This window comes from Mirounga leonina, unplaced genomic scaffold (assembly GCF_011800145.1).
Source record: "Mirounga leonina isolate KUSES-001 unplaced genomic scaffold, KU_Mleo_1.0 Mir_366, whole genome shotgun sequence".
Lineage (NCBI taxonomy): Eukaryota > Metazoa > Chordata > Mammalia > Carnivora > Phocidae > Mirounga > Mirounga leonina.
In genome coordinates this window covers 9876720-9904014 of record NW_023270709.1, presented here as the reverse complement: position 1 = coordinate 9904014, position 27295 = coordinate 9876720, and positions in this window count along the sequence as shown.

The following is a 27295-nucleotide window of genomic DNA, read 5'->3' as shown; positions in this document are numbered from 1 at the left end:
TAAAAAGATGTCTGGGGCATACTGTCAGAGAATCATATTAAGCAGGTCTGAATACTTTTGAAATTTGCCAGATGTTTCTGATAGATAGTCAGGTTTGAGAATCACTAATCTATGATCCTGGAAGGGTAGAGGTTCACTCAGTAGTTCTTGTATCCCCCATAGCTACCATTCAATAAATGTTTGCTGATTTGAAATGGGATTGAAGTTGACCAGAAAGCCTGAATCAAAAGTGGTTCATCATTTTCAAGGTAACAAAGTGGACAGTGTCCCACCCCATCCCCTCAATGGACTGGACCCATAGCTATCTAGGAAATTTGACTGTTCAGAAGGACATATTTCCAGCAGTGTTCAGAAAAGTCAAGTTTGCATTTATTTGGAAAAAAATCACTATCTTGCAGAAGCTTTTATCACAAAACATTAAATCTCATTAGACGTGTAGGTTGGAAAGACTCCTACAGATGCAGAGTTGAAATCCCCATGTAGACAATACGAATGTGGGAAGTATGGTCATGTGACTTGGAGATAAAGTGACTGTGATATGGCCAACAGACGGTTTTCTGAACAATGCCACAGTGACCGCCTTGGTGGCCCAAACTGCCTTTGAGTCTTTACTGTCCCTTTTGTGTATGTGGCTCATTGGAACTCCTGGTGGGAAGGAAATACATGTATCTTATGTAACATACTTTTTTGTATTCCGTCCACACTTAGCAGTGTGCTGGATATAATGCATAATCAACAAATAAGTGTTAAAGCTTTTAGGAAGGCACATGAGTGTGCTTGCCACCTGCCTCTCGTATGAGTCCTGTATCTAACCAGTTAAGACCACATATTTTTACTATCCTCATTAACATGATACAGCCACAAAGGCATTGAAAATATGATCCTTTCTATTTTAGGAGAAACAAAGAACTACAATTTTCTCTAAAAATAACCTAGATTGGAATTTTCTTCCACCCATGAGAGCACTATGTTTATGAACACACAGTCCCAAGACCTGTGTCAACAACATTCTAAAACAATGCTTTACTGTGATAATCGCATATAATAAGCATTTGGTTCCTTAAGTTTTCATTAGTTTTGGAAATTTTTTTTTAGCCTAACAAAGACAGGATCTTTTCTCCCCCCATATAACACAGCTCATCTGGTCAACAGCAGCCTTATACTAGGATGCCTGAAGAGGGATAAAAAGTAAATTCAGGGCCCTGAATCTATTTCCAATCCCCAGAAGCAGAATAGCTCATCTGGTCAACAGCAGCCTTATACTAGGATTCCTGAAGAGGGACAAAAAGTAAATTCAGGGCCCTGAATCTATTTCCAATCCCCAGAAGCAGAATAGCTTAGGAGAAACTCTAGAGCCAAAGTCAAGTCTTGAAATGAGACTAGGCATCTACCATCCCTTTGGAGAATTTTCTGGAGCATCTGGGCTTGGATCAAGAGCTTGGCCAGTCTAATGTCCAAGTCAGATCATGCAGAATGAGCTACTTCTAGTGGAGAGTGAGGGCATTATTTATCTGTTGCCTATCTTTCAGGATTCTTCATGAAGGTAAGTAGAGATTCGCCATTTAACTCCCAGACACTCTCTACAAAGCAAGTCCTCATTCTTTTAGCACTCCTCAACCAGGTGAGGGGTTTGAGAGGTGTAGGAACAGTTGGGTTGTCACTTTAACTGGGAGGATCCCAGAGAGGCTGTACATCCCACAATGCCTAGGATAATCCCTCACACCAAAGAACCTTCTTGCCTAAATACCAGTAGCACCTCCTCTGAGCTTAATGATTACGTTGCTTAATTGCCAAGTTGGAAACTAAGACATTAGGACCCAAACTGCTCATTTGGCCCTTCTATTGTAGACAGGTCTCTGATCATCTACATATTATGTTATTGAACTGAACAGCCAAACCCATCTGGAAAAAGGAGAGAAGAATACATCCCTCCCCCAAGTACAGGATCACTCACTGGTAGGAGACATACTCACGATATCTGTCATTAGCTGAGGCCACAGTTTAGAGATATTTACGGAATATAACAGTTAATTAATTCCACCTTCTACTCAGCCATAGTCTGAATTTGAGGAAGGCAATAGGAAAATCTAGAAATTAGTTTCAGCGAAACTACGCCAACAAAAAGAAAATTAAGCCAAAAGCAAGTCCAATGCGAGGCAACTGTAATGAAGACAGTCTGGGAAATTATCAGATGAATTAAATGATTGAATACAATGACTATTCACGTGAAAGATATTTCTGAACTGAAAAAGCCGATTTAATTCTCTTCTTTGTTGATAGTTACTAAATCGCTCTGCTTATGAGGCAGATGTGCTTGATTCTCCTACTTTTGGTTGGTATTTCTTGTACCTAAAACCAAAAATGAGCACCTATAAAATCAAATAGAATGGCTTTCAAGACGATACAACCCAAAGTGGAAGTCTTGAGTTTTAGTGCCTTTGAGAGATATGCTTCTAATGGAATCCTGCATTGTTCTCCCCTGGCTCAGGCACAAACAATGAGTAATATACTCAGGGCAGCCTTTAGGTGGAAAATGTAATCCAGAATCCCAGATAAGTTCTGAGTTTTAAGAGAGGGCTCCAAATGTAATGAGGTGAGGTGCATTTTGATGGAAGTAACTCGATGTCTGGGAATATTATAAATATCTGCCAAATATATGAAAACAAACATACCTTCATGTATTAATCAAATATTTGTTGATCCCTACTATATACCTTTGCCAATGTGCCAAGAGAACTAGAGTTTGGTTTGTTTCCCCAATATGCATTCTGATTCCACAGAGTTGAACAAGAGGATAAAGAGTGGACGGTGGGGACTAGCAGAAAGGAGGAGAAAATGGATCACGCAGGATGCAGTGGGGTGGTTTGCCTCCACCATGCAAGTCATCCTTGGAAACAGTCTTCTGGTTTCCAGCAAAAGCAGGTTGTATAGATATGTCCATAGGAAAGTCAGTAGCATCTCCTGGTAAAATGATTTCTCCTGTTTCTGGAGCCTGCACTTTGAACAGCTTTTGGGGGGCCCTAAAGGATTTGCTTCAGCTTGTCTTGATTGACCTACAAGATTCTGTGTCACAGAGAATCTCTATCTCATTCTGTGTCTATTATAAATATGGATATTGAGATATTCTTCCAGGATATATTGAAGGACATGGTAGAATTGGGATAATACTTTCCAGAACCAGGATATAAACTGTAGGCCATAATAAGATGGCTGGGGTTGTCTATGAGGCAGAATCTTACATCTGTTTATATGAGAATGTAACTGAAATGGTTGGAGACCCAGCACAGGGCATAATGTAAGTCATCTTTGGAAGTGTCTGACATTACTAAATATTCTTGTTGGCCCAGGAAGTAGCATGGAGTCCATGTGGATGTTGTCAACAGAGTTCAGGAATCAGGAATAAAGCTAACCCTCTCGGTCTTCCATTGTCCTAGGTAAAAATGTCACAGTTATTATGACAAAGGGCACTGTCCTGTATGCAGGGCTTCCAGAAATTTCTGCAGATCATGATCCATATTTTGCAGAGTAGGGTCTTAGCCAAAATGCAACTCTGAGGTCTGGGTTCTCCTTTCCCTGGTATGTTTACTGGTTATTTGGCAGAACAAATCCTTCCTGAATGCTGGGTCCTTTGGAAGATATAGACAAGTATTTTCAGGACTTGAAATGGTGAGCTTAAATGCTTAAAACTGGGGATGGGTCTCTTGGATTGAAGACACCTCTGCCCTTTCTTACTCTTTCTTTAGAAGGAACAGATAACAGAAGTAATTTAATCCTGTAAAGTAATACAGGAGATACCTTATACTTCTATTTCATGAAAAGGTATTTTTGACTAAAGACAAAAAACTCTCATGACAAAATGCAACTGCTTTTACTTTTAAAGACCATTTAAAGGCCAAAATATTCAAACAGTTAAGCAAAGAACAGGAAAGAAAGAAAGGAGGTACAATCAAGTGGCCGTGTCTACTCCTTTAGCAGTGACATCTGGAAAGGCTTGGCTACCAGTGACAGGTTGTCTGGATAGGAGGTGGCCCAGTAGTCTGCACAGGGTAAGATCTTGCCTTAACACACACACACACACACACACACACACACACACACACACGGATGCCTGGGCGGCTCAGTAGTTAAACATCTGCCTTCAGCCCAAGTCATGATCTCAGGGTCCTGGGATTGAGCACCACATCAGTGTCCCTGCTCAGCGGGGAGTCTGCTTCTCCCTCTCCCTCTGCCCCTCCTTCTCCCTCTGGCCCTCCACCCTGCTCATGCTCTCTCTTTCTCTCTCTCTCTCACTTTCTCTGTCTCAAATAAATAAATAAAATCTTTAACAACAACAACAACAAAACCAAAGATCTTGCTTTAACACACACACACACACACATTCACGCTCATACTCAGTCTCTTCCCTGTCTGCTATCCCCCTGGCCATTTACCCAAGGAGGACTTCTATGCCCCAAAATTCAGTTATCTCAGCCTTGCTGTTTGGAGGCCTCAAAGCCCATACTAATGATCCCATCGGTCTATAGATTTCATATACATTCCTTTTTCAGGGACAAAGGACAAAACAAGAACAGATATATTTGGTTAGCAAGCCAGCTGTCAGCTAGGTTAGCCCCAAAAATAATTTTTAAATTTACTGATTAATTATTCTATACATAGGCAAACACAGTTATCTATAAGCTCTGAGGAAGAGACATCTGTTACATGGTATTTTTCCAGGAGGAAGGGGGAGCCTAAGACAGAAGTCCTCAGGTTATTTCCCCACATTATGATGTAATACCTCTTGACCTGGTTTCCAGCCTATATTAGTAGAGATTAGATTTGGAATTCAAGTATGTCAAGGATTGGACTGACTTTATCAACTGTGAGCTTTAGCTGTCCTGGTTTATGTCAGCTTCCTCATAAAAGAATAGTCAGATTCCACGTTCATTGAATTCTGGATCCATCCAAATTTGGGTCTCCACTGCTTAAAAGTTTCTGATTTTTAGAAATGTCTTATATTCCACTGGTAAATTTACCTTCTTTGAGAAGCAGATGTAGGGGCAGGAGTAAATTGTTCTGGAGTCCTCTTATGAAGGGTTGCTCTACCACCATGGTATTGGAGACATCAATCTGATGATTTGGAAGAGTTGTATTGGAATAGGCTAAGCCCAAGGTAGGTGTGAGCAGGTTCTTCAATTCCTATAGTTGATTTAAAGAGGTCTGTTATTAGAGAAATTTGAAAGGAAAAAATGGAGAATGGATCCTGTAGTTGATGCTTCTGGCACACCAATACCACATCCCTCTGGTCCATCTAGTTTCAGTGCATCTGTGATGGACAGTTCTGTGCATACTGCTGACATCCCACATCAAGTGCCTTTCTCAGGGTCCCTCTGCTTTGCTGACTGAGATTTCTCTAAAACTATGGAAATCTGCTGAGCTTCAGCTCTTTGCAATCCATATGCACACTGGAGTTAAGACTCCTCAAAAATTTAAAAATAGAGCTACCCTATGACCCAGCAATTGCACTCCTGGGTATTTACCCCAAAGACACAGATGTAGTGAAAAGAAGGGCCATATGCACCCCAATGTTCATAGCAGCAATGTCCACAATAGCCAAACTGTGGAAAGAGCCGAGATGCCCTTCAACAGATGAATGGATAAAGAAGATGTGGTCCATATATACAATGGAATATTACTCAGCCTTCAGAAAGGATGAATACCCAACTTTTACATCAACATGGATGGGACTGGAGGAGATTATGCTAAGTGAAATACGTCAAGAAGAGAAAGTCAATTATCATATGGTTTCACTTATTTGTGGAACATAAGGAATAACATGGAGGACATTAGGAGAAGGAAGGGAAAAATGGGGGGGGGAATTGGAGGGAGAGATGAACCATGAAAGACTATGGACTCTGAGAAACAAACAGGGTTCTAGAGGGGAGGGGGGAGGGGGGATTGGTTAGCCCGGTGATGGGTATTAAGGAGGGCACGTACTGCATGGAGCACTGGGTGTTATACGAAAACAATGGATCATGGATCACTACATCAGAAACTAATGATGTATTGTATGGTGACTAACATAACATAATAAAATTAAAAACTAAAAAAAAAAAAAAAGACTCCTGGGGACAACCCTTAAATAATTCAGGTGGGGGCCAGTGTATAAATGTCACAGCTCCCCCACCCCCCCCACCCCCGTCTCCTGGTGGGACAATTTTGAGTTGCATTCCACACAGGTCCTCAGAGAATCCCCAGTAGGATTGACGCTTCCTGTCTCCCTTTCCCTAGTCTCTCATTCCTACTGCCCAGAATCACCTCCCAAGTAAACTGTGTGCACCTGAGGAAGTCCTTGTCTCAGGCTCTCCTTTCAGAACATCTCCTTCAGGGCATCCCCAGGGGAGTGGATACTTGTCTGGCGCATCAGTTAAAACCCCTCCAGTTGAAAATGGCAGGAAATCCGACAGAACATGTATTTTGATAAATGGGAACGTATTGGCTCATTGACCTGAAAAGTCTAAGGGCAGAATTGACTTCAGGCACTGGCTGCAATGTGAGGATTTCAAACCTAACATCAAGATCCATCATTGCTGTCTTTTGGCTCAGTTCTACTGTCCTCCATATGTTTGCTTTATCCTCAAATAAGATCTCCCTCTGTGGTCATAAGGTGACTATAGAAGTTCCATGTCTTCTCTTCTTTAAGCTTCAACTGCCACTAGAAACAGCAAGAATATCTTTCCCAGAGAGTCCAGAGGCTCATCATGTTTATCTGATTTTATCTGGGTCACGTGCAAATAGGGAATTGGATAATCCAAATCTGCATGTGGATCTGTAATCAACGGAATGGGTAAGGGGTGATTTCTCAGAGAGAAACCACATATGGCTGTCAGAATAAAGGTAAATGGTTGCTGGGCGGCAAAATACAACCAAAGTTCATTACAGTCAACTCTTCTGGGCTTCTCAGAACACACACACATGCACAGGCATGCATGCTTCCTCCCATATCTTGCAAAGTTGCTGCACCTCCTTAAAATAGATTCACCACTTCTCCAAAAGGAGATAATCCAATTCTAATCCAGCACCGAACCTAGGATCTCTGGAAGATATGCAATCTTGTCAATCAAGGCAAAATGTCTTGCCTCATAATCTGATACTCTATAGCTAAATGATCATTTTAGCAACCCCTCACACTCAATATACAATGGTGGGGCAAGAACAAGGTAACTGCCATAAAACATTTGGGAAAAGCAAGAATTGGAAATTACTGAGTGGTCACTGATCCAAAGCAAATATCATGTTCCACTGGACAGGAATAACAAGGCTTACTTCCTGGCATTGGACCTTGATCCTTGGTTAGCCAATCTGGACAGCCCTGGGAAGTTCTCCCTCATCTGTTTTCTCCCATGGCTCATGGTTTCTCCTTCTTGGAAGATCTCTTCATCCATTATCCTCCATAGTCATATCTGAGATGGTCTTAAGAGGTAATGCCTCAGTTAAAAGCTATACTCTATCAACAACTCCTTTCTTAATGACAAGAATTTAAGCTGAGAGTGTCTTCAAAATCAAGCAATCACAAATTGTGCTTGGCTTAGGCTTGTATTTTTTTGTAAGCCTTCACTGAAACCACAAAAGTAACCAGCATACTCTAACACCTGGAATTCTTCCTAACAAGTACCCTGGTGTTACCTTTGGTAGTCCATGGTGTGAGTGCCAACACACAGCAGGTGAAAATTTGACCAGCATTTTGACTACTGCTTAATTAGTATTGTCAACTTTATAATCTGAGATAGAGAATTCCTTCTGATTTCCATTCAACACTGACCCAGCCAATTCCCTATTCCAGAATCTGCTACTTGCTAACTTCTTATTCCTGGTAATAATTCATCGATCACTCATTTATTCCGCAAATATTTCTTGAGTGCCTATTATGTGTCCACCATTGTTCCCAGTTCTATGGATACAGTGGTAAATTAGGCAAGCAAGATCCTGCTTACATGGAACATATAGTTAGAATTCATTCATTTCCAAAAGACACACACACACACACACATCCAGCTCTAATAGGAGGATTAAGCCAAAAATGTAATTTATTAACTAAGATAACTGAAAAGTTCAGGAGTAATATTGGCTTCAAGCATAGCTTTGTGTAAATGCCAAACAATGTTGCCAGGACCCAGTTTCTCTTCATCACATGGTCTACTGGCCATGATCTATTCTGTGTTTTGGCTTTATTTTCAGACAGTCTCTCTCTTCCTGATCACAAGATGTCTACAGAAGATCTAGATTGTATATCTTCCAGGCTTTAAGCCCAATAGGATTTCATTTTATTCACTCTGATTGAGTCATATTGGGTCCTTAGCCAGGGAACTGAGACATGCTGATTGGCCAGACCTGAGTCATATGTTCTGCACCTCAAAGGAGCCAAAACAACCAAAAGTAAATGGAAGGAAAGTGGATTAGGGGTGGTTCCCCAGAGTGATATTGGGGTGTGGTTATCAGAGACGGGTGAATAGATACTGGGCAGCAAAATGCATCCACCAGATCCAGAGGAGTGTGGACGTCTTGACTCACATACACACCCAGTCCAGGATATCCAGGAGTTGACCAGGAGTTGGTGGTGCTACATTCAGTTGAGAAATATTTGAATCAATGATTCATAAGGGCCAGTGAGTACATGAAGCTAAAGTCCCAAGTTAGAAAGTGATTGAAAGAGAGTACGGGTGTTGCAGATACCAAAGGCTGTCTTGAGCTTGTCTGCAAAGTCTGTTCCCCTTCATCACCCTCTAAGATCTGGGTGAAGTTATGTGTCCCAAAGATTCAGTTTGACAAAGGCTTGGGCTCCTCCAAGTTGCTTCAGAAGATTAGAGATTGGAGGGGAGGGAGTAGTAAGGTTGTAATGACATATTACCAGGCTTCTCCAGTGACTGCCAAGAATTACTCAAAGCTCGAGAATAACAGAGTAACAAGATGAATATGACACATCTTTTCAGAAAATATATTTAACTCCATTAGAAGTAATTTAAAACATTACTTATAAACCTATATAACGGAGTAGGATGCAAAATTTACATTAATTTTATGATAAACCATAAACTTCAAAGAAATTTTCAAGCCTGCTGGGGATATTCAAAGGAAAATCACTTGCATAATGGAGAGAAAAAAACCCAACTCTTTTCCCCAGACAGAGATTAAGAAGCGTGATCCTTATCTAAGAAGTTAAGCCAGTCTCTCTAAGTAGAAAATTCAGTGTATTGGCAAGGTCTTTTTAGTAGCCAGGGAAGCAGCCATTGACTATGGCTGAGTAATGTGCCTGTTTATTATCCCCAACAGACCCACTGAGAAACCATTTGAAATCCAAAGTGAACATTCATTGTGAGTAAGTAGGCCTTGCCATTACAGAACTGTGAGGAAAGTATTAATCTCTTTCTTTCTGCTAGAAAATCAGGAAAATGAATATGCACTTCCACAACTCACACTGGTGGACAGGGCATAAAGAAGAACAACCTTGGGGAGTCTGCCAGGACAGTGTCCCAGAAGAGTCCAACATAGGATATTTGGAAGCTGTGGTACCAAAGCCCACCACCTGAACAACTCTGGGGGACTTGGAGTGGCAAAGACCACCACAGCCCATTCTCCCAGAGCCCCTGGGATGCTATTTCTGGACTAAGACTCTGGGAAAGTACTGCTGAGAAGAGGTGTGTCCTGGGGCATAACAGAGCCCATCATAGAGTTTCCCTCATTCCCCTAATGGCAGGGGGAGAGTCAAGGTGAGGCTTAGAGGAAGGAGGCACATGGTACAGAGTTGGGGACCCACACACAGAAGCTGGGTGTATCAGAACAAAGTCCCCTGTGGGAGGCTGACCATTTGGCATGCTTGTCCTTAGAATTCCACACCACAGGCAACATCAGCATATGGTTCACAATTCTTTCCAGGATAGGTTGTCATTCCCTTGAGTTTTCCCCAGTCCTTCAATAAAATCTGATCCATCCGTATAGCTATGTGTGGAAGGCTGTGAAGACAAGCTCCACAGAGCTACCAAGAGGGATGTGAAGCCTGCCTCACTGTAGTAGAAACAGTTTGAGAAATGAGGTGGCAGCCCAGCTCATAATTCCCATGTCCTCCTTTCTTCTTTGAGGAAATTGCTTTTACACTTAACATGTGGTCCACCTGTGTGCTTCCTGGTGCCACCCCATGCCACACAAGTCCGAGGGAAGCTCTTGGCCCAAGCTAGGCTCTTCCAGCTGGCCCAGGATGCAAGGCAGGCCAATCAGAACCCTTCCCCAGTTAGAAGAAGCCCTTTCCTCTTAGAGGGAAAAGTTGGAAAGATGTGTGCCCAGTGCTACCAGTACCCATGATTCTAACCCTAAGGAGAACAATACTTTAGGAAAAGGATAGTGTGGGGGAAAAAAAAAGAAGTGAAAGAGAGAACCCTGTTCTTTCTACCATTTACTTATCTGAGTCAATACATTCCCCCTTGCCCTAAGATGCTTGGTTTTGGATAATTATCACTTGAAAATAAAGATCCTGTTCAATCAGTATCCTTTATACCACCCATGTACATGGATACACACATGCATACACACAGGCACACTGCAGTCAGTGGATTACAGACTGAGACCAATGGTGGAGAAAGTGGAGTCTACAGTAGAAAAGATGGACACACAGCTCCGAGAAGTCACAGCAACACCTTGAGAGCAGATGGAAGACATTCATGCCTCTTTACCAAGTAATATGGAGAGAAGGAAATTTTTAAAGGTGGGAGAATTCACAGCTTAGGTTTGCAAGTCCCAGAGCCAGAGCTAGAACCCAATCTTGAAGCCATGTAGACTAGATCTCGTGCTACTACAAAATGGTAACAATCATTAAAAATATATGTCAGATTAACTTTTACATCGAGTAGATTTGGTGTTCCATGATATGCAATTGTTATCTAAATAAACTTTGACATTTCTGAGAAGTTGCTGGTAAGAATCACTTTTCAGATATGAAAACCAAGATACTGAGAAGAATTCTCTTCCTGAATATTTCCTGGAAAATCAGAGCGCCTATTCTATTCCAGAAGAAAGGTAATTAAGGCAGGTTGATATGGACTGAAATGGATTGCCCTCCAAATTCATATGCTGAAGGCCTAGTCCACAATGTCAAGGAGAGGGTCTTTGGAGATGGGACCTTTGGGAGGTAATTAAGGTTAGATGAGGTCATGAGAGTGGGCCTTCATGATGGGATTAGTGCCCTTGTAAGAAGAAGAATTAATTCTCTCTCTCTCTCTCTCTCTCTCTCTCTCTCTCTCTCTCTCCACTATGTGAGCACAGACCAAGAAAACAGCCTTCTGCAAGCCAGGAAGAGAATTCTCACCAGGAGCCAAATCGGCTGGCACTTTGATCTTGGACTTCCAGCCTCCGGAACTGAGAGAAATAAATTTCTGTTGTTTAAGCCAACTAGTCTATGGTACTTTGCTACGGCAGCTCCGGCAGGCTAACACAGAGGCCAAGACCACAGATACTGCAACCTCCCAGGTTTTTTGGTCTCCTGTGTGGAGCTCAAGTATTCTGTCACAATCAGGCACCAGATTACTCGCCCCCTTTTCTTTGTTTGAAAAAGAAGAGATGGAAATGTATTGTCCCTGAGGGTCTGGATGTGGTAAACTATGAAGATCTTTATAGAACCATGACACTCATCCTAGCCATCCACAGTGACTTCTTACTAATAATCTTTCTTTCTTTATTTCTCTTTTTCTTTCTTTTTCTTTCTTTCTTTCTTTCTTTCTTTCTTTCTTTCTTTCTTTCTTTCTGAGAGAGACAGAGTGTGAGCACAGGGGGAGGAGCAGAAGGAGAGGAAGAGAGAGAACCCCAAGCAGGCTCCATGCCCAGTGCGGAGCCTGATGTAGGGCTCAATCTCATGACCCTGAGATCATGACCTAAGCTGAAATCAAGAGTCAGATGCTTAACTTACTGAGTCACCCAAGCATCCCATTAATAAAAATTCTTGACCTAAAGAATAACTTGAGCAATTAGATTTTTTTTAAATATGACATATTGCTATAGATAAGATTCATTTTCAAGAGAAGGAAAAAAACTGTGAAATTGGAGTCATAACCTTAGATTCAGAAAGTTCCTGGCCACTGGCCTATTCAGAACCTGTCAAAATACTACCTTATATCCATAAGTCTGTTTTTATTCTATTGTGGAGAACTGAAATATTGATTTTTTTATTAACATAATGTATTATTTGTTTCAGGGGTACAGGTTTGTGATTCATCAGTCTTACACAATTCACAGTGCTCACCATAGCACATACCCTCCCCAATGTCCATCACCCAGCCACCCCATCCCTCCCACACCCCTCCACTCCAGCAACCCTCAGTTTGTTTCCTGAGATTAAGAGTCTCTTATGATTTGTCTCCCCCTCCAGTTTCATCTTGTTTCATTTTTCCCTCCCTTCCCCTATGATCCTCTGTCTTGTTTCTCAAGTTCCCCATATCAGTGAGATCATGTGATACTTGTCTTTCTCTGATTGACTTATTTCGCTTAGCATAATACTCTCCAGTTCCATCCATGTCGTTGCAAACGGCAAGATTTCATTTTTTTTTTATGGCTGCATAATATTCCATTGTATATATATACCACACCTTCTTTATCCATTCATCTGTTGATGGACATCTAGGCTCTTTCCATAGTTTGGCTATTATGGACATTGCTGCTATAAACATTCGGGTGCACATGCCCCTTTGGATCCCTACACTTGTATCTTTGGGGTAAATACCTAGTAGTGAAATTGCTGGGTTGTAGGGTAGTTCTATTTTCAACTTTTTGAGGAACCTCCATACTGTTTTCCAGAGTGGCTGCTCCAGTAAAATGTTGATTAAAAAAAAAAAAGAAAGAAAAAAAGCCTAAGTTCTAAAAAATGACTAAGTCACTTTAGTCAAAAATCTTTTTGTATGGTCTGAAATAATTAAAATGGTGTGGATAGTCTGCTCTTGCAAGCTTATACTTTTGAGTCATTCTCCTGACCTTGTGTGCTCATTCTAAAGTACAAAAATTACTTCTGAAAATTGGTTGTAAACACAAGCAATGAAGGGGTAACCAACCATGAAAGTAATTAATTAAAAGAGTTCCCACTTAGTGGCATGTTTTCTCCAGTAAAAACACTTTCAGAAAATTGCTCACATTATAGACTCACATGCACTATTACCTAAATCTTAATTTAAGAAAATTATAACCACACACAGTTACCCTAAGAAGCTAGCATCCGTCTGGCAGCCACCCCTAACCAGGAGAGCTAGTTTTCTGGAAGCCCCAGGGTATGGCTTAATTTGGAGAAACATTAAGACAAAAATAAGGTGGGAAGGGAGAAATTGTAAGGAAACATGTGAATGCCATTATAATAACACTTTATATGCACAAAAATCAAGCATAAAGACAACATAGGGAGTAATTAAATTACCAATGATATTTTTTATTGTGGCAAAAAACATGTAAGATCTCCCCTCTTAACAAATGTTTCAGTGTACAGTACAGAATTGCTAACTAGGGGCAAAATGATGTATAGCAGGTCTCTACAACTTTTTCACCTTGCAAATCCATACTTACTGAACAGCAACTCCCCATTTCTCTCTGCCCCTCCCCAGCCCCTAGAAACCACCATCCTACTTTCTGTCTCTATGAATTTGACTCCCCTAAGGACCTCGTATAAGAGAAAGCATACAATATTTGTCCTTTTATAACTGGCTTATTTCACTTAACAGATTGTCCTCAAGGTTCATCCATGTTGTACCGCGTGTCAGAAGTTCCTTCTTCTTTAAGGCTGAATAATATTCTGTTGTATGGATATACCACATTTTCTTTATCCATTCATTTGTCAATGGATGTTTAGGTTGGTTCCACCTCTTGGCTATTGTGAATAATGCTGCAATGAACATGGGAATGAAAACATCTCTTCTAGATCCTGATTTAAATTCTTTTGGAGAAATACCCAGAAGTGTAATTGCTGGATCATATGGCAGTTCCATTCTCAATTTGCCAATGAGATTTTCTGTATATGAATCTGTGGTAATGGTTTTCTAAGATTAAGTTCTATTTATCATGTTCTAAGAGCTAGAAGCCTTTCATAATTTTCCTTCTCATGGTTTTAGTGAAATGCTTGTTTTTCTTTATTACAGATAATGAGCATGTAAATTTTTTGCATTTTTGTAACTAATGGTATGACATGAAATGTTTCATTCTTGCTTTGATTCTAGAGACATGGAGCAACCTGTGTGTTTGCGAGGTTTTGTGTAGCCCTTGTGCGCGTACATATTTCTTCTTCAGCCCCTTCCCACTGCCCAGAGTTACACAGCTTGACTTGCCCAGCATCCCTTCAAGGCAAACCAGGAGCTGTCAGCAGTTCTGATTAATGTCTCAGCTCCCTCCCTCCCACAGACAGGAGAATATGTTCCAAGTCCCAGATTAGGTTTTCCTCATCTTCCTTCCTTTCTCCCAAGTATTAGTGCAAACTTCTCTTCCTGATCTGCCATTCACTTTATATTCCTTTCTATTCCCAACCTCCTGATTTTATCCTTTTCCAATGCACACATGTGAGAAATAAAGTTCTTGCAGTCAACACAATGCTACGCAGAAGGAAACCCCTGCATAATGCAACTGTGCTGGGGATATAAGTACTAGTCCCTTCTGAAATCAGAGAGAGAGAGAAAGAAAGCATGTGTTGGGTGGTGGGGGGGTGGCATGGAGGGGGGCAAAGGGAAAGAGAGAATCTTGAGCAGGCTCCACACTCAGTGTGGAGCCCAATGTGGGGCTTTATCTCATGACCATGAGATCATGACCTGAGCCAAAATCAAGAGTTGGATGCTTAATTGACTGAGCCACCCAGGGGCTCCTCTTCTGAAACCATGTTTTAAAGAGATTGGTTGAAATTTGAAAGCAAGTAACAGCCATGGGTGTCTACAAGCAACTGCCTAGGCTACTCAGTTAGGTGTCAATTTTGTTTTAAAGATCTCAAGAACCCATCCATAACAGAAGTATAGAAATTGTGGCAGACTGTATTTTCCAAAGATGGCCACAATGGTATCTCACATCCCACACAATTTACTTGCAATTGACTTTGATAATCCTCCCACAGGGATGTAGAGTCTATGTTCCCAGCCCATAAATTTGGGTAGGTTCATAACTCTGGTGAAAAGGATGTGTGACTTCAGAGACTGGGTTGTAAAAGATTATAAAGCTTTCCCCCTGATTCTCTTGGGACTCTTGCTTCTGGAGGCCTGAGTTACCATGTCAATCATCTATCTGCTCTAAAGCCACCATGCGGGAGGAAGCCCAAACTAGCCCATGCAGGGAGACCACATGGAGAGTCTCTGAGACTAAATGAAGAGAGATGTCCAGCTAACCCCAACTATCCCAGCCCCAGCCACTGTCTGGTTGAAACCACATGAGAGACCTGAGCCAGAACGATCCAGCCAAAACTTCCTGAGTTCCTGACCCACAGAAATTACAAAAGATAAGCCATGAAGTTTTGAGTTGATTTGTTACACAGCAATAAATAACTGATACAGACAGAATTACTTACATTTTTCTCTTTCCTCTTTAATGAAATTGTCTCACATAATCTTTCTTAAAATTGAGTATGGAATGGACTTGATGTTTACTTAATTTTTATATTGAAGACAATTAGATATGTATTTTGGGGTTAAGAGGGCCGACTCTGCTGGACTGGATCCTAGCTACCACTTATTTCTTTTTTTTTTTTTTTGCTACCACTTATTTCTCACATGACCTTGGGTAATTTAGTAGGGTGGAAACTGTGATTATTTCTACCCTCAACTCCATTTCAGCAGATGCCCATTGTGTGGCAGCCATGCAGTTCTGTGGGACTCAGTCTCCTTCAACTCCATGGGTAGACTTCCATGAGTCTATGGAGCCAATCATGATCAAATCATCCCCACTGGCACAGTGATTATCTCAAGCCTAAACTGATCAGTGCCAGATATTCTCTTAGCTACAGAAATTGGGTTGAAACAAAACAATCATAGCAAAGCCAGGAGGAGGTATAGAAGTGACTCTTTGCCCCTAGGTGTGAATAAGGAAACATGTAGTCCTGGCGGATGAAACAGCCATCTTGTGATCCTGACGGAAGCCAAGCAGAAAATGAAGCTGGCACATAATAGGGGTTGATCCAAAGTAATTACGGAGAAACTGAGCCAGATCCCTGGCCAAACTGTATCTGAGGCTCTCTCTACCTCTGAACTTTTCAATGATGTGATTTGACAAATCTGTATTAGTATTTTAAAAACGTTGAGTTAAGTCTTCTGTTACTTAAGCTTTACCTCGCTGTGTCTTGATATCCTTATATATAAGATGGGGATAAGACTACTACCTTCTTCACTGAGTTGTTGTAGGAAGTAAAGGCAATAAGACATGTCAAGTTCTTATTTTTTATTTTCTTTAAATTTTTATTGTTATGTTAATCACCATACATTACATCATTAGGTTTTGATGTAGTGTTCCATGATTCATTGTTTGTGCACAACACCCAGTGCTCCATGCAGAACGTGCCCTCTTTAATACCCATCACCACGCTAACCCATCCTCCCACCCCCTCCCCTCTAGAACCCTCAGTTTGTTTTTCAGAGTCCATCGTCTCTCATGGTTCATCTCCCCCTCCGATTCCCCCCCTTCATTCTTCCCCTCCTGCTATCTTCTTCTTTTTTTTTTTTCCTTAACATACATTGCATTATTTGTTTCAGAGGTACAGATCTGAGATTCAACAGTCTTGCACAATTCACAGAGCTCACCATAGCACATACCCTCCCCAATGTCTATCACCCAGCCACCCCATCTATGATACAAAGACATGTCAAGTTTTTAGATCAGTGCCTACCACAAAGAAATGAGCTTAATAAAGTAATATATATGCACACATAAAGCTAGGAGTAGAGCGATAGGTATAGTTCTCATGCAACTATAAATTAAAAACAAGTTTATAAATTAAATTCAAGCACACAGAGGCCCTGAAAGTATGTGGCAGTACTTGGCTACAATGTATCTATTCTGATGATTCAGAATATACTAATATTCATTTACTTATAATGTCATAGAAATTAAGACAGAAAATAATAAATCCTCACCAAGAACTCAGGCGTCTCCTAGAATACACACATAATCCTAGCAGAAAGCAAAATGTCACATCATTACACATCCAGGACATTCCTACTGAATGAAGGAGTGTAACAAATGTGATTTGAGATCTTTTCTAGGGAAATTAAGCCAGTTGAGTTTTTCGCTTTGTATCCAGAAATCCTTGAAATCAAAATGTCATCATTCCATACAGAAAAAGTCTCCAAAAATAAACTTCAAAAAATTGCTTGAGAGAAAATTTAGTTTCACACTACATTTCCTAACAATGGAAAAGGTGTTATTAAAATCCTAAAATACAGTTCATTATACTGATCAATTTAACACCATTTTCCTTATTGAGAGATATTGCCTCAGAAGTAATGCCAGTCCTTCAGATTTTTTTCACACAGTTTCATAATAAGCCATTACATTCAGAGAACCACCTGACAAGCCCAACACAGCTAAAGGTAGCTTAAGTTCAATTACATGTCCATGGTTCTAGAGCCAGGAGTTAGTTAGTCATGCTCAGTAAATAACACTGATTTTGTTTATTTCATTGTCTCTGTGATATATACTGAGGCTTGAGCAGCTGGTAAATTTTGTAACTTGTTGAGATATTTTTTTACTCTTATCTACAAAGCTGCATTCCACTGAGTTCTTTTCTTTCCCCCAACTATAGCTGTACTTGCTATGAGAATTCTCATGGTGAAAATTTCCAGCTAAAGACAATGGCAATATAGAGGAGGTTTACATTTGGTGGAAGACCAACCTCAACCATCACTCTTTTGTCAACGTAGTGAAGGGGAAGGAGTCATTTGATCCAGGGACATTCTTGGCAGATCAGAAATGCTGACCTGGGTTACAAGTAAGATACTATTTGGATAGCAGACTCTGGCTTAAGTCCAAGCTACATGGCCAGGAAGACTCAGACTTGCACCGTGTGCTGGACTATAGGGGCTGTTCCATTGGAAGTCTATTTGCAGGAGCACAGAGCAAAGAGCACAGAGTCTTGGGCAGACATGTAACCCTGGGTCTCTGAGGTGTATCTGTGACTCTCTTCTGGAGAGAGGGGCAATGTTTAAAAGAATCCCTCTTTCTGGGTTTGTTTTCTTACAGTGCAACCCCTGTGCCTTGGGATGATGTCTGCAGAACTCCTTTATTTCCTGGGTGGCCACTATGCCTGCCTTAGTTACTTGTTACCATATAAACAAACTATCCAAAATGTAATGACTTAAAATCACAATTAGCACTCACAATTTTGTGTCAGGAATCTGGGCAGGATTCAGTTGGGCAACTCTTCTGCTCCTTGTGCTGTTGCCTGGGGTCACTAGATGCTGTTCAGTCTGGGACTGGAGGGTCTAAGAAGGCTTTGCTCACATGCTTGGTGTTTTGATAGAAATGTCTGGACTACTGGGCTCAGCGGGATCCCTCCCCTTCTCCATGGAATCCCAGGGCCTTCCCATGTAGTCTTTCCAATAGAAGAGTTGGACTTGTTCTCTGGCAGCTCAGAATTCCAAGAGACCAGAGTGAAAGCTGCAATACTCCCTAAGCCTAGGTCTGAAACTGTCATAGCATTGCTCCTACCATACTCGGTTGTTGGAGCAGACATAGGCCAGCCCAGAATCAAAAGGAGGGGGAGTAGACTCTGACTCTCAGTAGGAGAAATCCCAAGGGAATGACAGCCATCACCCTCCCTCTGCCAACAAGCACAGACCTGCAACCAGAGAATCCTAGCTCAAGGGAACCGTTAATGGAATGAAAATTGAACTGAGATCTTCTTCCTTAGGAGCTGGGGTGGTTGGCCTCAGCCAGAGCACATATTCTAGAAGTCATGTTCTTCTTTGTACCTCACTGTGATGCTCTACATGATGAGCCATGTTCTTATCCTTGTGCTGCTTCCATCATTCTCTGTGGCTCATCCGAATTTTCTCTGAGTTAAACAGATCATGGGGCTCTCCCTGAATCTTTCACCTCCATAGAGGCTTAACCCATAGAACAGGACTCTAGTGTCTTCTAAAAAGCCTCACAAATATTCAAACAAGGTTTAATGAGGTACCATCAGAAAAGCAGACTTTTTGGCCACACGAAGAAGAAGGAGGAGGAGGAGGAGAGAAAAGAGAAGAAGGAGAAGGAGGAGGAGGAATTCCATGTTTGAAAAAATATATAAATATTTGGTCAGCTTCTGCAGAGCATTTCAAAGAAAGAATGTTATGTCCAAATCAGAATCTGAACATAAAAGTTCAAAAGATAACATGGTAATGCTTGCTTGGCAACCCCATCTTCCTGATGGAAATGCAAACAGGCAAAGGCAAAGCTTCTTATTCAGAATGGATTGTAAACACTAGACCCTACCAACATGCTAATTTGAAGATTATTTTATTACTATGTACTCTTCGGGGCTAAATTGGAAACATCTGTCTTCCTGAGACTTAACTGGAAAAAGATTACAGCTGAGCATGAGATGACAAAGACCATTTCAATTGCCTCCTGCTGAAGATAGGTGTCCCTATCTCCTAGATGTTGGAAGTGTGTTTTGTGTGTGTGCACCCCATTATTTCTTAAACTATAATTTAAAACATACTACAAGTGTATAATGCACCCAGACCTCTCTATATGAAACATAAGTTAATTTTTTTTAATTTCCATTTTTCAAAAAAAGCATCTGGAACCAGGTAACCCCAGGCCTTACTGATTTGTGCATTCAAATTAATCATGTTCTATTGACTCCATATCTAGACACTCTGATTCTTCATGTACTTGATTCTCATTGCCTTGAACCACAGGAAAGCCTGTCTTTTCCCAGAATCCCCTTTTTCAATCGTCTCTAAAGTCCCCATGGAAATTATACATGTAACAGATTGTTCCCTAGGCTTTCTTTCTATCTGTCCCAAGGGAGCTTATTTATAGTCAAACTGTCACCTGCAGCTCTCTAGACCCTCTGTTCCAGGGTCAACAGCTCTCTTCATCCTTCTGCCCCATGGACTCTTCTCTGCCTCCCTCCCGTTGCCTCTCCCACACCAACTACCACTGATCTTGGAACCCCTTCACCTCCCACTACCCACAAGTCTTCCACATCTTCATCCTCTGGGAATCTCCTCCTCTGGCCTATGGGAAATATGCTTCCTGATCTTCATGACCAGCTCTTGCAGAGGGACTTCCCACACCAAAGTTGTTGAATTCCTAAGCTGGGTGTGGTTGTTTTCTTTATATGGAAGCCCTCCTCTTCCTAGCATGCACAGGCACTAGAAGTTGGAGTGAGGGCTGCTGAAAGGGGAGCCACTGAATTGAGAATGGGTTGAGAACAGACTCACCCTATACCTGGAACCATTTGTGTCTTGATCAACTGAGCTGCGCTATTCATCCTGTCAACTCTTCCAGCTTTTCTCATCCATTGTTGGTTATGTTTTTCTCAGCAGCCAAAATGTCTTTCCTAGAAATATGGTTTCCTTGAGAGACTCCCCAGTCAATAATGGCATTAGACTCAACTAAAAAGACCCTCATCCTGAGCCCCATATTTTAGAGGGCTCAGCTTCAGCTTTCTAGACATGTTCTACCTCAGTGAGGAGTCAATAGGACCAAGGGATCATGCTCACTTAGAGACCATGGTCTTCCATGCTCCAAGTACTCAGGATTCTAGAATCCCTGCCCAAGTGGGCCCATGATATCTAGAGTTTGCACACCCTTTTATCTGTCTGTGCCTTAGTACATGCAACCTAGACCTGGGAGGCGTAAGAGGGACAACTGTTTGAGGGATACTGTGGACAGAGCTTGGAAATGGGGTCCAGGTTGTCCGCATATGTGCATTTGAACCTTCTTGCAGTGACAGATGGAACTGCATGGGCAAACAGAACCTGGGCAGTACAGAGGTCACATTGCTTCTCCCACACTGTGATGTTTAGAAGGGCAAGTCCAAAAAGTCTAGCAATTCTGAATCTGATCTTAGCCGTCCATGTCATTATGAAAGTACATTTGTCAAAGTTGAAGGATATATTGCATTTGATAGTTTATTAGATTAATTTATAACTTTGAAATATATGAACATACAGTTGTGGGCCTTCATTGACTCTCTTGCCCTGGTCCTGGCCCATGTCCCTTGAACAGGTCCATATATGCCTGAAGCTCATCTGTGAATAAGGCTCAATTTATTTCCTTTGAACTCCTGAATCACCACAAATCAAGGGATGTAGTTGAGTGTCTACCTGTAAGGGAATATATTATGATACCTAAGATGATACCCAAGATTGTGTGGTTGAAGGAACATGATCAAGAGCGCCAGAGGACCTCTAGGGGGCAGTGTTGCCTAACTCTCAACTCTGGCCCAGTTAAAGAACCCTGATATATCCAGAAAACTTAAAAATGGAGACTGTGTAATTCACCAACTCCTCCCAGATTTTTCCTGCCGCAGCCAGGTGAAATCTTGGCTGTTTCTGAGACTCAGTTTTACAAGACGGAGTTCAGTGGAAGAGGAAGGGCCAGTTTCTCAGCCTTCCTAAGGGCGGATCCGAACATCACTTCTCCTCCTTTTCAGGAAACAATACCCCTCTCCACCTTCCCCTCGACCCACCAGGGAAGGCAGTGTAGGGACCAGGCTTCATAGGGACACAATGGGCCCCAGAAGGGAAAAATCTGTTGAGAAATGACTTTCATTCACCCTTTGGTCAGACAAACTCCATGGTCCTGGGGCTCTGAGTTCCTCCAGAGTCTGCCCTAGGTATCATCAGTGCTAGTTGCTCTGGGTGAAGTGCCAGGAGGCCCATATTTAAAGGAATCACCATTCACCTCCTGTGTAGACTGAGCTAAGGGTTGATCTAGGCACCAGCCACAGGGATGAAGCACAGAAATTGACTGCAGGTACTATATCAGGGCTTTGGAATCAGGGGATCCTATTGCTCCTCCAAAAGCTGACATGAGAAATAACCTTTCCAGGCAAGTTATTCCCACCAGGCTCAATTAACACCTTCAAGAGCATGAGGTCAAGTGGGAGGGAAGAACCTTTGGCTGAGGATCTACTCCATGCCAGACACAATTAGGACTTTATTTAGATAACTTCTTTAGTCCTTGCAGCAACCAAATGGCTGATATCTACAAATCTGTTTCCCACTTTACAGGTAGGGGACCAAGGTTCAGAGAAATTGTAACAGGACATTAAAACGCAAGTTTTACCCAAAGCATGAAGATAACACATACTCTATTCCAAAGAAAGGTGAGGGACAGCAATACAAACTTTTCAAGATTGATCATGACTCTTGGATCCCTAAACCACATGAAGAGAAGGGGGTAGGGGCACTGACAAAGAGAGCTGTATAGAGAGAGAGTTCTCAGTGGGCTGTGTGTCCTCCCCTCCCCCATTAGGGTGGGGTAGGATGCTTTTCCCTCATGTCAAGCCTATGGAAAAGGACTTTAGTGCTACCACTTAGAAAGCATAATGTGTGTCCCCTGTAGTTTGGGGGTACCCAGAGGACTGGTGTCTCACTCCTGCCTGATAAGTCTGAAGGCGGCAGGACTGGTTGGTTCCTGAACTGTGGGCAGAGGCTTCTACTGCCCTGGGTGTGCCTGACTAGCCTAAATATGTCATGGTAACAGATGTGTGATGGGCAAAGGATGGGCGATGAGAGAAAGCTAGGGAGGGGATGTCTTAATCCTGCCCTAAAAGGGCTTCCCTAGAGGGGCAAGGGGACCCCTAATAGAAAAAGGCCAGAGAGGTACATCCAGATGCCTAAGGACTTGTGAAGGGGTCACAGAGAACCAGAAATTACAGAGATGTATTCACCCATGTCAAGAGAAAGAAGATGAGAGATCCTAGTGGATGAGGGGTCTCCCAAGAACCTGCAAGAGAAACTTCCAGAGAAATGATCAGCTTTAAACTTTTGCCAAGTCTAGAACATGCTAGTGCTAGATCTCTAGGTCAGTAGCAGTCAAGATGGCCAGAAGAAACATGAATCCTGCCTGAATGTTCATCCAAGGGCAGAGCCAGAACAAGCCTACCACTAGGGGCCAAGGGACACAAAAATCAACCTACTTCTGAGGCGCCCAGCTGGCTCCGTACATGGAGCCTGTGACTCTCCATCTCAGGGTTGTGAGTTTGAGCCCCACGTTGGGTGTGGAGATTACTTAAAAATAAAATCTTGAAAAAAAAAATCAACCTACTTCTGATTACATCTCAAAATGATAACGATGATTTTTCCCAAGATAGGGGACTATAGATTATTGTAACTTGTAGACATTTATTCGATCTGTTGTTAGCACTTTCTGTGTGCAAGGCTTCATTTATTTCATTTTGTTTTTTCATGCATTTTTTAGAAGGCTAATTTTAGTGATGCAGGAAACAGAAGTCCACACAAGTGAGAGCTGTCCATGCCTGTTCCCTTGGCAAGCACAATGGGGGGCGGGAATGTGAGCGTTAGGAGTGAGCACTTGGCATAAACCAGCTCTCCACGGGTCTCATCCAGAAAACACAGCTGCATAAGGATGATGTGTGAAAGCAAGGCCTACTGGAAACATCCTTAAGTGTTAACACATGTGACATAAAATACAAAACTTGAGCTTCAGACTCTTGACCCAAGAATCAAGAGTTTATGAGAGCAGGCTCGAGCAATGCAAAAGAGGGATGTTTGCATCTTAAGGTCTTTTTCCTCTGCGGTGCATTGTACCTATTGTCATGTCAGCCAGGCAACTTACAGAGGGAAAGCATCCCACCGACAGACCCTCTCCTCCCCAGATATAAAAGTATACACAGTAGTCCCCCCACGGTCACCATGTGAGCAGACACAGGTTCAGATATTAAAAAATGATCTCAAGTATTCATGCTTATGTCTCTAGCCCTCTCTCCAGATTGCTCTTCATACACACACACACACACACACACACACACTTCCCATTCCTCATCCCTCCCCCTTTCCCTGCCCTCCATGGATCAGTATAGTAAATTTGTTCTCCGTTTCTTAGATGCATCACACTCTCTTCAGCCTCTATACGTACTCCCAGCACCCTTGATAACCACGAAACCCCCCTTAAACCCCAAGTCAGAGTTAGGTACAAACCCCACACATAGTGTATTTCTACACTTGAATTGTCTATCTTTTTGCATATTGTCTAAACTCTAAGTTCCATGAAAGCAAGAAATGTGTCTTCTGAGCATGTACTTAACAAATAAATAATGAGTACTCTCTCTGTGCCAGGCTCAACTCTGAGTAAGACATCGCCTTTGCTCCCTGTCTGGGATACTGTGGGAGTCTCCCCCAGATTGGCTGTCTAGGTGGATAGATAGATGAATAGCTATGGCATTTAGGAACGTGTCAGTTAAGAATGTGTTCAGCTACAACAAAAATAAAACCTACACAATGACTTAAATAAATAAGGAACTTACTTGCACAACGAGGTGTAGGTAGGCTGTCCAATGGTGGTAATCCCACAGAGCTGTCAGGGGCTTCGATCTTCCCACTGTCTATTTTTAGTGTGTTTCATGACCACTCCCGAAAAAAATGTGTCCATGTCTTGACCCCTGGTACTTGTGATGTGCTCTTATTTGGAAACAGGGTCTTCGTAGACGTCCTCATGTTCCGATGAGGTCATTCTGGAGTAGGGTAGACCCTAAATCCAGTATCACTGGTTCCCTTATAAGAAAAGAGGAGACACAGAGGCCATGTGACAACACAGGCAGAGATTGGTGTGATGCTTCTCTAAGCCAAGGAGCGCCAAGGATCGCCAGCAACACCAGAAGACAAAAAGAGGCAAGGAAGGATCCTCCCCTAGAGACTTCAGAGGGAGCATGGCCCTGCTGACACCTCGATTTTGAACTTCTAGCCCTCAGAATGGCGAGAGGATAAACTTCTGGGGTTTTAGTCCACCCGGTTTGCGGCACTTTGTTACGGCGGCCCTGGGAAATTAATAGCGTGTGACTTTGATCTTCATAGTTATAGGACGACAGCTACATTTCTAGGCATCTGTAGTCTGCTCAGGAAAAAAGGGGGGAAGAGCAAAAGTCTGATGGGTCATTCTAGTCTAGACTGCGCCTTCAGGAAGCTTTACCAGAAGTCCAGTCAGTGATCCTGATGAACATCTCATGGAACAGGACCGGGTCACGCGGTCACCCTCCAGCTGCAAGGAAGTCTGGGAAAGGGAGTATTTTTAGTTTTCAAGTGGGATTGTAAATTTGACTGTGGGCTTGCCAATTCAAAATGACATAATTCATATAACAAGGCCTGTCATTGCCCCGTTCGGGTCACGAGTGTCAATACACCTCCTGCGTCTCTCCTGTCCCCAGTATATCCTTATTTAACAAATAAATACTGTGTGCGCGAGAACGCGTGCTGTGGCCCGGCTGATGGCTGGATTATTGCAATTAGGAATAGGCCTCTCATAAATGGGTAACAGGTGAGAAATATTCCTCTTTTCCCGCTCGTCCCCATGACCAGGGCTGGGAGGAGTCCAGCGAAGGAGCCCCACTTGAGGGAGAGAGCTGCCCGCCCACAGCTCTCACTCCCTCAACCACCGAGGGCTCTCTGACCGCAAGCTGCTCTCTTCATCCCCTGGTAAAACTTGGAAACAATCACTGAACCGCAAACTCAGCTCTTCAGAGACCAGGTCAGGAGGACCTGCAACCCCTTAGTGTTTGGCTTTGAGCTTTGAAAATGATACATGTCAGAAATACAATATCCTTTAAAAATCCACAATTAGAATATACACTAGAATAGAACAACAAATAGAATATAGATTAGAAGTGAAGTCTTTTACCAGAAACCCCCATCACCTGCCCCCAGTCACATGTCCCTTAGCAGATGCAATCACTAAGAACAGTCTCTGTGTGGGGGCGCCTGGGTGGCTCAGTCGGTTAAGCGTCTGCCTTCTGCTCAGGTCATGATCTCAGGGTCCTGGGGTTGAGTCCTGCATGGGGCTCCCTGCTCAGTGGGGAGCGTGCTTCTCCCTCTCCCTTTGCTGCTGCTCATGCTTGCTCTCTCTCTCTCTCTTTCTCTCATATAAATAAATAAGATGTAAAAGAAAAAAAAAAAAGAATGGTCTGTGTGTTTCTTCCAGTTTGCTCTCATCTGTGCATTTACATACATACACCACACACATACCGCTGACGGTTTGCATATTTCATAAATGCAATTACACTGCCACCCATTTATTTCATTTGACAATAGGTCTTGGTATTGCTTGCAAGGATTTTCTCTGATTTATTTAAGTCCTCCTGTACTGGACGTAGGTGGCGCGGCAAGCGATGTAGAGCACAGACTCGCGCCAGACCGCCTGGGGTCCCGCCCCATCCCCCAGCCCATCCCCCTGCAGTTCTGTCTCCTGTTAGCTCGAGGCCACGAATAAACTGCCTCTTCACTATTTTGTGTCTTTCGTCTGGACAATGAGACTCATGAAAGCATTTACAGGGTTGTCACAGGGGATTGAGTGAGTTCATTTATGTAAAGTGCTCAGGCAAGTGCTGACCCCCAGGAGGCTTTCTCTAAGTATTAGCTGTTATTCACAATAAAACCAATATTTCCCATTTTTCTACAATAATATTTTAGCAATCAACTTGTAGGCAGTTCTGTGTGAGCATTTCTATGGGATAGGTTTCTATTCCTGGAAGTGGAATTGCTGTATTCAAAGACATACACATTTAACTTTGCTAGACGGTACAAAGCTGTGTCTCCAAAAGAGAGAAAATGTGTGCACGAGTGTGTATTTATTTGCACCTGAGCCAGGACTGATGTTATCTCCAGTCTTTGGCAATCTGTGGGTTGAAATGGTGTTTTGATGTTTTATTTTGCACTCCCCAGATTACCATGGAAAGTGTCCATACCTTTTCACAGGTTCGTGAACCATTCTCCACCCTTGGTCCCCTTTTTCTTCTTCTGTGAATCCACCAGCCACAAATTTTACCGATTTTGACACTGTGTAACTTTTCTTTTTCTTATGATTTCAATTTGCTTGCCATGTTTCATGGCTAATAACCTTTAGCGATTATACATGCTACCCAGATTTTCACCCAGTGAGCTTTGTGCCTTTTATTAGTCTACCATGCAAAATTATCACGTGGTTAGTGGTCAGTTACAACAGTCTTTTCCTTTGGCATTTTGTGTCTTGCTTAGGGAAGCTTTTCCCACCTCAGCATATGGAAAACAGTCCTCATTATCCAAGGATAATGGTTACCAAGGAAACAATGAAAAAAAAAAAAAGTTTGGGTTGAAATTTTATCTGGAACAGTAAAATT